Here is an 18,190-nt window from a genome sequence, read left to right on the forward strand (position 1 = left end):
GATACCGACTTCACACACACGGTGCCTGCGATACCGACTTCATATACACGGTGCCTGCGATACCGACTTCATATACACGGTGCCTGCGATACCGACTTCATATACACGGTACCTGCAATACCGACTTCACACACACGGTGCCTGCGATACCGACTTCACACACACAGTACCTGCGATACCGACTTCACACACACGGTGCCTGTGATACCGACTTTATATACACGGTGCCTGAGATACCGACTTTATATACACAGTACCTGCGATACCGACTTCACACACACGGTGCCTGCGATACCGACTTCACATACACGGTACCTGCGATACCGACTTCACACACACGGTGCCTGCGATACCGACTTCACACACACAGTACCTGCGATACCGACTTCATATACACAGTACCTGCGATACCGACTTCACACACATGGTTCCTGCGATACCGACTTCACACACACAGTACCTGCGATACCGACTTCACACACACGGTGCCTGTGATACCGACTTTATATACACGGTGCCTGAGATACCGACTTTATATACACAGTACCTGCGATACCGACTTCACACACACGGTGCCTGCGATACCGACTTCACATACACGGTACCTGCAATACCGACTTCACACACACGGTGCCTGCGATACCGACTTCACACACACAGTACCTGCGATACCGACTTCATATACACAGTACCTGCGATACCGACTTCACACACATGGTTCCTGCGATACCGACTTCACACACACAGTGCCTGCAATACCGACTTTATATACACGGTACCTGAGATACCGACTTTACATACACGGTGCCTGCGATACTGACTTCACACACACGGTTCCTGCGATACCGACTTCACACACACAGTGCCTGCAATACCGACTTTATATACACGGTACCTGAGATACCGACTTTACATACACGGTGCCTGCGATACCGACTTTACATACACGGTGCCTGCGATACCGACTTTATATACACAGTACCTGCGATACCGACTTTATATACACAGTACCTGCGATACCGACTTTATATACACAGTACCTGTGATACCGACTTCACACACACGGTACCTGCGATACCGACTTCACACACACGGTACCTGCGATACCGACTTCATATACACGGTACCTGCAATACCAACTTCACACACACGGTTCCTGCGATACCGACTTCATATACACGGTACCTGCAATACCGACTCACACACACGGTACCTGCGATACCGACTTCACACACACGGTGCCTGCGATACCGACTTCATATACACGGTGCCTGCGATACCGACTTCATATACACGGTGCCTGCGATACCGACTTCATATACACGGTACCTGCAATACCGACTTCACACACACGGTGCCTGCGATACCGACTTCACACACACAGTACCTGCGATACCGACTTCACACACACGGTGCCTGTGATACCGACTTTATATACACGGTGCCTGAGATACCGACTTTATATACACAGTACCTGCGATACCGACTTCACACACACGGTGCCTGCGATACCGACTTCACATACACGGTACCTGCGATACCGACTTCACACACACGGTGCCTGCGATACCGACTTCACACACACAGTACCTGCGATACCGACTTCATATACACAGTACCTGCGATACCGACTTCACACACATGGTTCCTGCGATACCGACTTCACACACACAGTACCTGCGATACCGACTTCACACACACGGTGCCTGTGATACCGACTTTATATACACGGTGCCTGAGATACCGACTTTATATACACAGTACCTGCGATACCGACTTCACACACACGGTGCCTGCGATACCGACTTCACATACACGGTATCTGCAATACCGACTTCACACACACGGTGCCTGCGATACCGACTTCACACACACAGTACCTGCGATACCGACTTCATATACACAGTACCTGCGATACCGACTTCACACACACGGTTCCTGTGATACCGACTTCACACACACAGTGCCTGCAATACCGACTTTATATACACGGTACCTGAGATACCGACTTCATAGGCTTGCTTTGCAGCAAAGGGTCTGAACTACAGTCTGGTCTCTCCACTAAGCAGTCGTGTAACTTTACGAGTCAACAAACAACTCTAAATTTCAGTTTTTTTATCAGTGCAATAGAAATAATAGCAGTAGCTGGCTCTTACGGTCACTGCGAGGTTTAAATGCCATAATTAATATAAAATCATTATTGTTACACCGGATGGTAAGCTTTAAGTATTAACTGCTGGTTATTGTTACAATCAAATAAGTAAGTGTAAAGTGTTCAAATAATGCAAAGAGGAATATCTAAAGTGTCCTTTAATAATAAAAGTATTTACATATTCTGTGGTAAATAAGATAATAAAAGTTGCTCTGGATTAAATTGTGTCCTCCCCAAGTTTTTGTGTTCCCTCCAATTTTGTATGTTGAAGCCCTAACCCTCAGAATGTGACTGCCTGTGGACAGACGTTAAAGAGGTTAGTCAGGCTAAGTGAGGTTGTTAGCAGGGATGCTAATCCCATCCGACTGATGTCCTTATAAGAAGAGGAAATTTGGACACAGGAACAGCTACCAGGGATGTGCATACACAAAGAAAAGACCATGTGAGGACACAGAGAGAAGGCAGCTATCTACGAGCCAAAAAGAGAGGCCTCAGGAGAAAGCAAACCTGCCAACACCTTGATCTTGGACACCCGACCTCCAGAACCATGACGAAATTAATCTCTACCATTTAAAAGCTCTCCAGTCTGTGACATTTTCTGTCAGCCCTACAAAATCAGTACCAAAAAAAAGTATATTATGTAATATAAATAAATGCTCATACAATAATAATCTAAAAAGATATACACAGATCTTAAACATGTTAGCTTCTGAGAATGTACACTTCTTAAAATTAATTTTTTAATAAAAATAAATGTACAGAATAAAGAAAGAGTCACATAACTAAAGAGTATAAAATAAAATGTAGGTCCCTCAAATTCTATTTGAAATGGATAAACCATATTATCAATGTATTTCTGGGCAAAATATATAAAGCAGGAATATGTTTTGTTTGATACATGGAAGTCCAGTGGTTCACATACCTTCAAGTGTGCACAACATTTAATTTAGAGCTCTTATTCCTTATTATTACCACCTAAGTAAAATATCCTCATAGTTCCAGAAATCTAAGCCAGTGAAAAGAAGTTATCCTTGGTTTTTCAGATGGAACATGTGATATAGCATCCAACACAGAGCCTCCTGCACAGTGTGAGATCAGCAAATATCTGTGTGTTGATTTAATATGTTTGATTCATTATGCCTTGGATAGTAAGTTTTATAAATAAAATACATATGGTTTCACTGAATGTAATGAGTTCTCATTTTTGGCCAGGTCTATACGTGTGCAGTTAGAAAGTGAAATAATATTTATGTTAGTTCCAAGCCTTTTGCTAAATACTTCTTAATGTCACCTGATCTAGTTCATTTGAGACACATTCATTCCTACATTCAGTGCCAAATAAAAATTTGCATTTAACTTAGAATCTAAAAACAAGGATTGACATTACCTGACAGATAACATCTTTGGGCCAAAGGGTTAATCCAAATCCAATTACAGTTTTCCTCAATTTTCTGAAGATTCTCTGCAGCCTCCTAAGATATAGCAGAAAAGGCAAAGAATTATACAGAAATTTTGTTTAAAATCACAGTGCCTGCCTGTAGTGACTGCATTACGCTGGACAAGCTGTTCATATGGCACATCCTTTCTGCACATGTAAATGGGAATGAAACTGTCTTAGATTTCAAGTTATATATGAGTACTTCTTTTGGTTCTGTATGTAGGCCAGTTGGTTCTTTTGCTCATCTTGCCTATGCTCTTTCCAGAGGCTATGCTCAGCTGGTAGGTCCCTGGGGGCTGGGTCCACCTGGGCATACCTGGGCTCACCTGGACCTAATTCTGTGGGTGTGACAGTTGAGTGGGCCCTTTGCCCTAGTGACTTGCTTCTCTTCCTCATGGCTTTCCAGCTCCAAAACTGTTTTATGAGAGTCCAGTCTTTATTTTAAAAATCTTATTTAATATTGGGATATTCTCTCATTATAATTTATTTATTTGCCTTTTAATTGTAATAGATAGCTTTAACTTTTTTGGAGAAAAGTCTTCTTTGAAAAGACATATAAAAATAATTTTTATTTTTTATTTTTTACAGTTACTTTACCATAAATCTTTAATGAAAATATCCAAAATTAATTTTGTACATTTTTAGTATTTATAATTTATATCATAGTTGTCATTTGAACAAATTATTAATATGTAAGCATTTTGATTATAATATCACAATTAGGCTAGATGCGGTGGCTCACATCTGTAACCCCAACACTTTGGGAGGCCAAGGCGGGCAGATCACAAGGTCAGGCGTTCGAGACCATCCTGGCCAACATGGTGAAACCCCGTCTCTACTAAAATACAAAAAATCAGCTGAGCATGGTGATGTGTGCCTTTAGTCCCTGCTACTTGGGAGGCTGAGGCAGGGGAATCGCTTGAACCTAGGAGGCAGAGATTGTAGTGAGCCGAGATCATGCCACTGTACTCCAGTAGCTTGGCGACAGATTGAGACTCTGTCTCAAAAAAAAAAAAGAATACCACAATTATTGATTTTGCTAAGATTAATATTACAGAATAACTAACAAGCTATTCATTTATTGTTTTTATTTTCCTACCGTAAAGTCATTGAACTATATCAAAATGCTCAGATATGCATGAAGAAAACATACTTCAGCTGTTTTTATTATGCCCCTGACTTTATACAAAAGACCTTAGATTTACATGTATGTTCAGAGTTTGTCTACAGGAAGGCATCTTCCTTACAAAATGACTTATTCTATTTAGGGTTTGTTAAATTGATGTATAACTTTTCTATTTTTATCCATATCTATGTGGATTTACATTTGTTCTCTCGGCCCAAACCCTTGCAAATATTAGGGGTGGATCTGGTCACTGACATATCTCAAGCAAAGGAATAGCATGTCAATACTAAGTTTGAGAAAGATTACTTCAGTGTATTCAATAAAACCACTCAGAAGGCAGGTATTCTATGTAAGTGGTGTTTCACCCTGTAGCCTAAATTTCTGAGTCAACACTCATATTTTCCCATATTGTATCTTTGGAGAAGTTTTGAGCCCTCCCACTATAGCTTTTCCAAACACAAAGTTCCCAGCCATGGGCCTATCCCTTTGCAGAACAGATATTTTTAACAGCTTGGCCACAGGTATGGATGAATAAGGGCAGAAGCCTCATGGGGGGTCTTCAGGCCTAAGCTCTAGAGCTCATGCAATTTCACTTTCCATACAGTCTATCAGTGGAAGAAAGTCACAGGTGCTTCATATTTAAAGGGTAGGTAATAGGTTCCCTTCTGGATGGGTAAGGGAACAAAGTCTAATGCATAGGGACATGAGAAGAACTAGAGGCTGTTAGCAAACTATCACAAAGATCTATGTCAGAACATTGCGTCTCTTCCATAGTTACAGTCATCCGCATGCTAGGGACTCAGCCTCCCCTAACTGCATGCCCCAGCATATCTGCTCTGAGAGGAACCATCAGTTGAAATGAAAATATACATGCAAGAGTAGACTCCAACTCTAAAATCATCACCGAGTACCCATACATTTCTTGGCCATAGTTTTAATTTGAAATAGCTTGAATTACAACCAAGCAGTACTAGAGAATTCACCGAAAGTAATGTTTTCTAAATTTTCCCCCAGATTTCACCAAATATACATGTGATTACCAGGTCTCCATGTTGGCATATTATTTTATAGCATACCACTATCAGAATAATATGCCTGGGACGAGGTGATTCTCCTGTTTGATGCAAATAACAAGTTCGGATGTACATGATTGTTCATAGCAAAAACCTCAAAAAATGATTATAGGAACTACTAAGTTCAGTTTATTATCTCTGACCACCATCAGAGGCCTGGTAACTCATTTGAAGCACCTGTTAGAGAGTGGGCTGCACTATATCTCATGTTGATGCAGCACTTTTTTAGAGGGGAAGTATATCTCAGGCCTGGACCAAGTGGACCTAATAGACATCTACAGAACTCTCCACCCCAGTACCACAGAATAGACATCTCCTTAGCACCACATCACACTTATTCTAAAATTGACCACCTAATTGGAAGTAAAACATTCCTCAGCAAATGCAAAAGAAAGGAAATCAAAACAAAAAGTCTCTCAGATCACAGTGCAGTGAAATTAGAACTCAGGATTAAGAAATTCACTCAAAACCACACAACTACATGGAAACTAAACAACCTGCTCCTGAATGACTGATGGGTAAATAATGGAATGAAGGCAGAAATAAAGATGTTCTTCAAAACCAATGAGAATGAAGACACAATGTATCAGAATATCTGGGACACATTTAAAGCAGTGTCTAAAGTAAAATTTTAGCACTAAATGCCCACCAGAGAAGGGAGGAAAGATCTAAAATCAATGCCCTAATGTCACGATTAAAAGAACTAGAGAAGCAAGATCAAACAAATTCAAAAGCTAGCAAAAGGCAAGAAATAACTAAGATTACAGCAGACCTGAAGGAGATAGAGACACAAAAAACCCTTCAAAAAAATCAATAAATCCAGGAGCTGGTTTTTTGAAAAGATCAACAAAATGTATAGACTGCTAGCCAGACTAATAAAAAAGGAAAGAGAGATGAATCAAATAGATGCAATAAAAAATGATAAAGGGGATATCACCACCAATCCCACAGAAATAAAACTACCATCGGAGATTACTACAAACACCTCTATGTAAATAAACCAGTAAATCTAGAAAAATGGATAAATTCCTGGACATTTACACTCTCCCAAGACTAAACCAGGAAGAAGTAGAATTCCACAATAGACCAATAACACAGTCTGAAGTTGAGGCAGCGATTAATAGCCTACAAACCAAAAAAAGTCCAGGTCCAGATGGGTTCACAGCCGAATTCTACTAGAGGTACAAAGAGGAGCTGGTACCATTTCTTCTGAAACAATTCCAAATAATACAAAAAGAGGGAATCCTCCCTAACTCATTTTATGAGACCAACATCGTACTGATACCAAAACCTGGCAGAGACACAACTAAAAAAGAAAATTTCAGGTCAATATCCATGATGAACATAGATGCAAAAATCTTCAATAAAATACTGGTAAACCAAATCCAACAGCATATCAAAAAGTTTATCCATCATGATCAAGTCGGCTTCATCCCAGGGATGCAAGGCTGGTTAAACATCTGCAAATCTATAAGCATAATCCATCACATAAACAGAACCAAAGACAAACCACAAGATTATCTCAATAGATGCAGAGAAGGCCTTTGACAAAATTCAACAGCCCTTTATACTAAAAACAATTAACTAGATATTGATGGATCATATCTCAAAATAATAAGAACTATTTATGACAAATCCACAGCCAATATCATACTGAATGGACAAAAACTGGAAGCATTCCCTTTGAAACCTGGCACAACACAAGGATGCCCTCTCTCACCACTCCTATTGAACATAATATTGGAAGTTCTGGGCTAGGGCCATCAGGCAAGAGAAAGGAATAAAGGGTATTCAAATAGGAAGAGAGGACATCAAAAAGTCCCTGTTTGCAGATGACATGATTATATATTTAGAAAACCCCATTGTCTCACCCCAATATCTCCTTAAGGTGATAAGCAACTTCAGCAAAGTCTCATGATACAAAATCAAAGTGCAAAAATTGCAAGCATTTCTATACACCAATAGTAGACAAACAGAGAGCCCAATCATGAGTGAAATCCCATTCACGATTGCTACAAAGAGCATAAAACACCTAGGAATACAACTAACAAGGGACATGAAGGACCTCTTCAAGGAGAACTATAAACTACTGCTCAAGGAAATAAGCGAGGACACAAACAGATGGAAAAATATTCCATGCTCATGGTTAGGAAGAATCAATATCATGAAAATGGCCATACTTCCCAAAGTAACTTATAGATTCAGTGCTATCCTCATCAAGCTATCAATGACTTTCTTCACAGAATTGGAAAAAACCACCTTAAACTTCATATGGAACCAAAAAAGAGCTGGCATAGCCAAGACAATCCTAAGCAAAACAAACAAACAAACAAACAAAAAAAACAAGGTGGAGGCATCACACTACCTGATTCCAAACTACATTACAAGACTACAGTAATCAAAACAGCATGTTACTGATACCAAAACAGAGATACAGACCAATGGAACAGAACAGAGGCCTCAGAAAGAATGCCACACAACTACAACCATTTGATCTTTGACAAACCTGACAAAAACAAGCAATGAGGAAAGGATTCTCTATTTAATAAATGGTGTTGGGAAAACTGGCTAGCCATATGCAGAAAGCTGAAACTGGATCCCTTCCTTACACCTTATACAAAAATTAACTCTAGATAGATTAAATATTTAAACATGAGACCTAACACCGTAAAAACTCTAGACAAAAACCTAGGCAATACCTTTCAGGACGCAGGCATGGGCAAGTACTTCATGACTAAAACACTAAAAGCAAGGCAGCAAAAGCCAAAATAGACAAATGGGATCTAATTAAACTTAAAAGCTTCCGCACAGCAAAAGAAACTATCAATAGAGTGAATCAGCAACCAACAGAATGGGAAAAATTTTTGCAATCTACCCATCTGACAAAGGGCTAACATCCAGAATCTACAGAGAACTTAAAACAAATTTACAAGAAAAAAACAACCCCATTAAAACATGGGCAAAAGATATGAATACTTTTCAAAAGAAGACATTTATCCAGCCAACAAACATATGATAAAAAGCTCACCATCACTGGTCATTAGAGAAATACAAATCAAACCACACTGAGATGTTTATCGTATCTAACCACCTCATATTTATCATATCTAACCACATCACACCAGTTAGAATGGTGATCATTAAAAAATCAGGAGACAACAGATGCTGGAGAGGATGTGGAGAAATGGGAACACTTTTACACTTTTGGTGGGAGTGTAAATTAATTCAACTATTGTGGAAGAGTGTGGTGATTCCTCAAGGATCTAGAACTAGAAATACCATTTGACCCAGCAATCCCATTACTGAGTATATACCAAAAGGATTAGAAATCATTCTATTATAAAGACACATGCACACGTATGTTTATTGCAGCACTGTTCGCAATAGCAAAGACTTGGAACCAACCCAAATGCCCATCAATGATAGACTGGATAAAGAAATTGTGGCACATATATACCGTGGAATACTACACAGCCATAAGAAAGGATGAGTTCACGTCCTTTTCAGGGACATGGATGAATCTGGAAACCATCATTCTCAGCAAACTGACACAAGAACAGAAAGCCAAACGCCGCATGTTCTCACTCATAAGTGGGTGTTGAACAATGAGAACACAGGGACATAGGGAGGTGAACATCACACACCAGGGCTTGGAGGGTGGGGGGCTAGGGGAGGGATAGCATTAGGAGGAATACTTAATGTAGATGACAGGGTGATGGATGCAGCAAACCACCACCATGGCATGTGTGTATCTATGTAACAAACCTACACAATCTGCACATGCACCCCAGAACTTAAAGTATAATAAATAAATTAAAAAAAAACTTCAGTGGAAGGAATCTGAAGAAAAAATCAACAAAACATAAAATTAAAAGGTATTCCGAGGAGGCGTGAGTCTAATGCACTTCTCTAATAACCTCTCCTATTGCTATGGGTGTTACTGTTGCTGCTTCTCGTGCATAATTATCTTCTCAATTACATGAGTTCCTGGCTAATTTCTAGAGTGAAGAAGCTGAAAGTCAGAGGAATACTATGGTTGACTGTCCCTGCGATCTAGGTAGGTATGATGGATCTATCTTAAAAACTGTTGTTTGGAAAAATAAGTAGCATCCAAGGCCAGGTAAAGAAAATAGTTAATGTTAGCAATTTTGTTAACATATCCAGGAAACAGACTTGCTTCTGGCAGGCTGAATAAATGTGTACCACACATGACCTTCAAAACCATTGATCTGAAAGGTTTTAAACAATACCCCACTGACCCATTGGTCTATGTCCACGGATTAAGAGATCTTTCGATGTCTAGTCCCCTTTGTAGTACATTGCTACCAATAAGGAAGCCTGCTTTAATATATATATATATATTGAACTAGGTTATATGTGATCATTAATCACAAACTCTCCCCAGGACAACCATCATAAATACTGCATCTGCATAAAATTCCCTGCTGAAATTGCCTTGCCATCTTTTCTGCCTTCTGTGGAAAAGCAGATGCTTTCAGAAGAAAAAGGAATCAAAAGGAGCAGAGAAAGAAAACAAAGAATAGGAAATATGCTACCTTTTAACATTTATCTTAAATGACTAAAAGACATTAAATGTTTTAAAATCATTTTTAAGTTATTTTCAGCTATATTTAAAGTTCTTTTAAAAGAATTTTAAATGTGCTGGCATTGTCTCATAGCACTGTTTGATGGCAATACTGAGCAAGGTACTCTAACTGAATTTTATATATTTTGGTATTTCTGTTATCAACTATATCTTCATAGGGTAATTATATTTTTTGTGGGGCCAGAAACTTGCACAAAACAACAAATCCAAAATTATAATAAGTACAAGCTCTTGGAAGGGTCTCTGAAGCATAAGCTTCCCCAGTGTCAGGGTAAATCTGCCCTTGTTGCAAGGATAAAATGAAATGGGGCATGCAAACAACCCAGCAATGTTCTGGGGTATCATATATGCAAAAAGCATGAAAAACCATCACACCACCTTCATGGTCATCATAACCATTACTGGCTTCGTTTTCAACTTCAGCAAGGCTAAAGAAACGGAAGTTGTAAAAAATTAAATAGTTTTCATTACTTATTGGCAACTTAGTCGTACTTGGTAGTAGGAAAATTTGAAATTATTGACTACATTAAATGTACAGTATCCTATGGAAAATGAACTTCCAAGTAACTGCCAAGCATACCAACATTTAAGCAATCCCAGAGGTCATAGAACAGACAGGCTCACAGAGCAAATAATCACACTGGTTATTCAATGAACTTTAAAAATACAGTAAGAGTAAGGAGAAGAAATAGGGTGTTAATAATCTAGGGGTAACATACAAGTGGGGTGGAAGGACCGCATTACCTGAATCATGGAGATCACAACGTTCATCTGTCCTATCTCCGTACCATATCGGAATTCCCTGTGGGTGATGGACTTGTAAAGGTCAGAGCAGAAATTTGAACCAGGAGTCTCAGCAGATGGAAGACACCTGGAGTCAACACACAGTTGCACTCTCTGAAAGACACAGGGTAAGTTCATCTGGCTAATATCCGTAGCTTGCCAGTAAGCCTGATGAGCAGCTACAATTTTATCTGTATTTCCAGACAGAGGACATATGGGCCAGAATGGGTATCACCCATGAATGGCTCAAGTAAAGCCTCAGGAATATTCATTGTCCACTTGGTCCTTTCATTCCACCCTCTCCATCCTCAGAACACAAAGGATCTGCTCACTTTATGCCCAACCTATCTCCCAAGTTACTCACACATTTATCTGATTTTATTTATCCTTCTTACTTTTCTTATTTTCTACAGCAGAATTGAGTATTATTACATTATAGAATTATTTGATTTATACTTACCATGGTGGAGTTGTCACGCCTCTGCTCTCAAACCAGCTCACCTGGATTCAAATTCCAGCGCCATCGCTTCCAAGCTATGTAAACATAGGTATACTACTTAACCTTTCCACGCTTCCATTGCCTTCTCTGATAAAACACAGGTGATGATGATACTGATATTACCTACCCGGGAAGGTTGTTGTGCTGATTACATGAGTTATTCAAGTAAAGGGTTCAGAACAGTAATTGGCACTTAGTAAGGATTCGATAAGCCACAAATTTTATGATTTGTAGCCTTTTGGATAATGAACTCTTGGCTGGAAGCACAGGCGTCCTGGGAGGAGATGTCAGTGTGTTTACAGATAGAAAAATACATCTTTCAGCTGGGCGTGGTGCATATAATCCCAGCACTTTGGGAGGCTGAGGCAGGCAGATTATTTGAGATCAGGTGTTTGAGACCAGCCTGACCAATATGATGAAACCCTGTCTCTATGACAAACAAAAAATCAGCCAGGCATGTTGGCACGTGCCTGTAATCCCAGCTACTCTGGAGGCTGAGACAAGAGAATTGCTTGAACCTGGGAGGTGGAGGTTGCAGTGAGCCAAGATCGCACCATCGCACTCCAGCCAGGGCAACAAGAGTGAAATTCTGTCTCGAAAATTAAAAAAAAAAAAAAAATGCGACTTTCTATTTATAGAGAGCTTACAACGGAATGTAAAGTAAGCAATTATTTTAAAATTTCAGCATAACTCTATAAAGTAACTACATGACAACTATTTTTGCAGATCATGAACCTGAACCTGAAGCTCAGGGAGTGAAATGACTTACTCAAAGGCATACATTTATTGTCAATACATGACTGGAATCCAGGACATTCATCCTTGGTTTGTGCTTGTCTGTGTCAATATAGCTGCTGCACCCACGGAGCCAGGAATAGTCTTCCCTGCCTGAAAAATAAAGGGTTTTTCTTCTGACTACCTCCTCATACTACACACTTAAACTAACTTCTGTTAACACAGGCCAAGCACTCACCTAAAATAATTCATCATTTTTTAGTGCTGTATTTTACACTGCTATATATGTGTGCTGGTCAGCATTCAACCAGAGAAGCAAAGAAGACATACAGAGTGAGAGAATTGTTGCAAAATACTAGCTTATGTGATGGTGGCAAGTTTGAAAATCCACAGAGTAGGCCATCAGGAAAGGTGGGCTGGAACTCAGCCATGAGTAGAAATTGCTATCCACAGGTAGAATTTCTTCTGTTTCAGAGAATCTTTAGTTCTGCTTTTAGGATCTTTCAAACGATCAAATTAAACTCAGGAGTTCAAACTCCCTCCACAACTAAGGAGGCTTGTTTGAGAGATGTCACCTCTCCCACTCCATCCCAACCTGTCACTTTAGGTTATCCAGGACTATCTCCCTTAACTAAAAATCAACCTATTACGGACTTTTATCATATCTACAAAGGTCACAGCAACACCTAGATTAGTGTTTGATCGAACAACTAGAGATTGCAGCTTAGCTAAGTTGACATATCAAAATGACAAACATATTACATATGTGCCAGATGCTATTCTAAGGACTTCATGTATTTAAACCCTTCAACAACACCATGAGGAAACTGAGGCACAGAACAGTGAAGTAAATGGCTCAAGATTGTTTAACAAATAAATACTGAACTAGCATTCCAGCCCAGCTGATCTGGTTCCAGAGATTATGTTTCAACCATGATTTTACCGATTTTCTTTGGATTCAGGCATTTCCAGTGTGTTCCAAAATACCTTCTAGAATATTCATCTTGTTTTTGTCAGTGTAAAATTGCTTTTTTAAATCAAGATTTCTCTTACTCTAGTATACATTCTGACTCCCTTGCTTGCAACATTATTTTTATTTAAGGCCATGATGTTTCTGAGAAATAGGATTGTAATTACCTTCATAATTAATGACAAATATAGAGATAGAGATAGAGATATCCATATATATATATAGTGAGAGAGAGAAACAGAGGGGAACTTAATTTCTATGTTTGGTATTATTTTATTTAACCTTCATCGACAACAGTTACATTTACAGTCTATTTAATAGCTTTATTTTATAATGTATTCTATAGATGTATTCTATAGCTAAGGGTTAATTCAAGGATCTGCCTAAGTGTCATCAGATCTCGTGGCAGATTTAGAAATGTTACTTCATGTATTCCAAAAGGAATTCTTTTACGACCCAGTTAAAGTCTCTGCTGTTTGGGAATAGAATTGGGCAATGGAAACAAGAACAGTTCGAAAAGCAAAAAAAAAAAAAAAAAAAAAAAAAAGGACAACTAGGGACCAAGTTCACAAAATAGTCTGGAAATTATGTGAGAACTCAGTTATTTTTTATACAATATTTTGCTGAGTAATCACCAAGGAGAAGAAAAAGCTTTCATTTGTGTCAGGACTTCGCAGTGGTTTAAAGAACGTGTTGACGACCACACCTGGCATGTTTCTTCAAGCTGTCAAGGTTGGGAGGAGATAGCTGTACTTGCCTATCCTGTTGACCTTCACAAGCCCACAAGGAAAGACCTGAACAGGCAGGTGTGAGCACTCTTGAATATGTTTACCAACCAGAGGGAACTGATCTTACGAGCCTGCCAAGGTGACTTCTGCTTAAAATGCCAGCAATATCCCAGCTGTCCTGACCTAGGGGTGCAGCCACAACTAAGGACGCTTGTTTGAGAGATGTCACCTCTCCCACCCCATCCCAACCTGTCACTTTGAAGACTTGTCGCCTTTTCCCTCCTTCATTGAAATCTCATGGAGAAACATTTTATTCTCCAGATTACTGCTTTAGGAGATAGAAGGATAAAATAAAAGGGCCATAGGCAAGGTACAGGTTTATTATTTACAAAATTTCTAGCAGCAAATTGCCTCTTTCTTGCTTGCCTGCTTTTTATTTCCTACTTTTAAAATTGTTAAATATTTTCAATACACAAAAACAAAGCAACAGATATCCATGTCCCTACCACTGAGATTAAGCAGATGTTGCATAGTTTGCATTATTTGCCTTAGATCTTTCTTAAAACATGTAAAACATTAGAGAATTAGCTAAAGCCTTACTCCCTATTTTTCTAATCTCTTGTTCCCTAGACAAACGACTATTTTGAAGTTGCCATGTATCATCCCATCCATTTTTCTGTGCTCAGGCTCTGTCTTTTATTCGGTCAATCTGTCAGCTATTTATCTACCCACATGATTCTGAGTGTTTATCATGATAAGCATTTGGCATCTTACTGTATGTATCTTTTGGCGATTGACTTTTCTTATTCAGTTTTGTGTTCTTGAAATTTTTACATGTTGATACTCATAGATCTAGTTCATTCATTTCCTTTTTTATCTCTTTTGGTTTTTGTTTCTTTGCTATCACACACGACACTGCCATAGGCATTATTATATGACTTACTGTGACCGTGTGTTAGAGTTTCAACAGAAAGAATACCTACCAGGAGCACGGGATAGTTATGTGGTGTGTCTGTTGTCAACTTATATGATGTAGCCAGATTGATTTCCAGAGGACTGGTACTGATTTCATTGATCTCTGTCAATGTAGGCTGGACTGCCACCTACTACATGGCTGCAGGTGGTACCTTTCTGATCTGCAGTTGGAGGATCACTAGCTTCAGAAACGGTGCAAACCTACAGCACTTTGTGTAAGAATTCTTTACCCCGGTAACCTCCCCAAAACTTATAGTTATCATATTTAGCACATTTTGCCAGTTTTATGATGATGCACCATTTTTGTTTGTGTGTTTGTTTGCATTGCCCTGATTTGTAGTGAAGTTGGTATTCTTTTTACTTGTTTATCTGGTAATTTCAGTTTCTCATATTGTAAACTGCCGTTTTTTTCTATTGGGTTTTCTTTCTTCCTATTTATAGAATTTCTTTACCAATTCAGGGTACCAATCCCTTATTGCTTGTTCATACGCCTTGCAATATTTACTCCCATTGGTACTATGTTTTAGTGTCTACTGCCAAATAGAAATGGTAAATTCTAATAGAATCCAATATATCAGTCTATTTTGTGAGTTATACTGTTCATATTTTTTTAAGGAAAGTTCTTTCTTAAACGTAATAAAGAACTTCGTTGCTTTACTACTGTTTTGTAACAGTTTTTTTATAAATTTGCTTTTCATATTTGGGTTTTTAATCTATCTTGACATTACTTTAATGAATAGTATAAGGAAGAGCACTCCTTATATCTTTTCTATATGAGTAAAAGTTGACCTGGCTCCCTGAATTGAATAATCTATCTTTTCTCCAATACTTGATAATGCCACTTGAGTGTTTAAATTATTTTCTACTTTCTCTTTTCTGTCCTATGAATATATTTTTTTCTATTCTTGAACTATGGTCATAATTATTATAACTTTTGAGTAACTAGATATTTTACATTTAAATTTCCCATTAAATTGAGTTCCATGGAAAAGCTTGTTAGTAGCTAATAGAAATGACATTAAGTTTATAAATTAATTATGGGAGCATGCTCATCTTTATAATGACATTGAGCCTTTCCTTCTCTAACCATGGCATATTTCTCTAATTTTCAGGATTTCTCTATCGATAAAGTTTCATAACTATTGTTATGAACCTATACATCTATTACTGGATTTATTTTTATATACTTTTTGCTGAGAAATGCTGAGTGTATGATTGCTGAGAAATGTTGAGTGTGTGATAAAAGTATATCTTTGCTAAGAAGAATGATGGCAAAGAAAACCTAGCTGCACCCCTCTCCCCAGCAAAAGTGGAAAACTGCTTGAGGCATTCTAAAGTAGCAAAACAGTCTATGTATATCATACACTGGTTAAAACAATTCTTTAAGCACAGGATGGGTGACCCTGCCCCCGTGGCTCCCTCCTGGAGAATACTAGAATAGAAACTAGAAATAGTTTTTCCTTGATCAGTGGTAAACAGGCACCAGCTGCCTACCTAATTTATCTTGGTTCTATGAGAAAGCACAGGACACCTGCTGTTAATAATAATCACCTGTTCAGAGAGAATAACTACATGGGTCAGCGTCTGCTCCAGGCCTTTAGCCTGGAATGCTGTCAGCCCCTTAGGCTCTCAGCTCTGAAGGTCGTTGGTCCCGGGATAGTCCCACTTTGCTGTTCTATCTGGGTTTCTGCTTCTTAATGCCTTTAGCACTGCCTGGGTGGGGGTCTCTACGGCCGAGCTGGTCTCAGTAACTTCTAACTTTTACTACTTAAAATTACATTTTAACAGTTTATTTTGAAATGATTACAGATGCAAGGGAAGTTGCAAAAATAGTACAGAGAGGTCCTATGTACCCCACACCCAGTTGCCCCCATTGGTAATATATTCCATAACTATACTGAGATATCAAAACCAGGAAATTGACATTGGTCAATCTTGGACCACAGTCAGATTTCACCAGTTTTATGTGTACTCATTTGTGTGTGTGTGTGTGTGTGTGTGTGTGTAGCTCTGCAATTTTATCACTTGTGTAGTAGATTCCTGTAACCACCACCATTATCAATAGGCAGAACTGTTCCTGATCCCTGATATCTCTTGATAGTGAAGTACTATAAATATTTCCCCACCCTGGTGCCCAGCAACTGATAAGCCCTCCTTTGTTCTCTGGCTGCATCATTTTGCCATTTTGAGAATAATATAAAAATAGAATCATTTTGATATGTATGTAATATTTTAGAGGCTGGCTTTTTTCCCCCCAGCATAATTTCCTTGAAATCCATCTAAGTTATTATGGGTACTGATAGATCTTCCTTTTTATTTTTGAGTGCTGTTCTGTGGTATAATACCACATTCTCCAGGACAATTGTGTTGTTTCCATTTCGGGGTCACTTTGAATAAACCCATTTTGAACATTTGCATAAGGGTTTTTGGGGGAACATAAGTTTTCATTTATCTGGAAGAAATGCCCAGGAGTGCAATTTCTTGGTCACGTGGTAGTTACATACGTAGTTTTGTAAGAAACTTTCATATTCTTTTTAGAGTGACTATACCATTTGACATTTCTATTAGCCATGCATGAAAGATCCTCTGTATCCTTACCAGCATTTACTGTTTTCACTATTTTTCTTAATTTCAGTCATGCTGGTATTTCATTGTTTTATTGTGGCTTCAGATTACATTGTTCTAATGGTTAATGATGTTGAATATCTTCTCATATTCTTGGTTGCCAAATGTACATCCTCTCAGGTGAAGTAATCTGTTCATGTCTTTTAAATGTTTTCTCATTACATTTTTTGTTCATTACTATTCAGATTTGAGAGTTCTTCATATATGCTAGATACACACTCATTTGTAGTATATGTAGTTTTCAAATATTTCCACCCATTCTTCCACTACATCCTCTTCAAAAGGTCTATCACAATGCAAAAGTTTTTTTTTTTTTAAATAAAATTTGGTGATCTCTAATTTAATGAAGTGTCCTCTTATGGATCACACTTTTGGTGTCAAGTCTGAAAATGCATTGCTAACCTCTAAGTCTCAAATATTTTCTTTTATGTTTTTCTCCAAAAGTTTTACACACTTTGGGAGGACAAGGTGGGAGGATCG

General features: G+C 38.6%; 1 non-coding gene across 2 annotated transcripts in view; it reads right to left on the reverse strand.

Annotated features, from left to right (window-relative positions):
- LOC108591348 (uncharacterized) overlaps nt 1–18,190 on the reverse strand; it is a 132,368-nt gene that overhangs the window by 18,698 nt on the left and 95,480 nt on the right. For both annotated transcript variants that reach the window (XR_013534723.1, XR_013534722.1), the window contains 4 exons: nt 12,447–12,565; nt 11,639–11,712; nt 11,140–11,292; nt 3,540–3,624 (listed from right to left, as the gene is read on the reverse strand). This is a non-coding gene — a transcript (uncharacterized LOC108591348). The remainder of the gene's footprint in view (nt 1–3,539; nt 3,625–11,139; nt 11,293–11,638; nt 11,713–12,446; nt 12,566–18,190) is intronic.

This window comes from Callithrix jacchus, chromosome 4 (assembly GCF_049354715.1).
Source record: "Callithrix jacchus isolate 240 chromosome 4, calJac240_pri, whole genome shotgun sequence".
Lineage (NCBI taxonomy): Eukaryota > Metazoa > Chordata > Mammalia > Primates > Cebidae > Callithrix > Callithrix jacchus.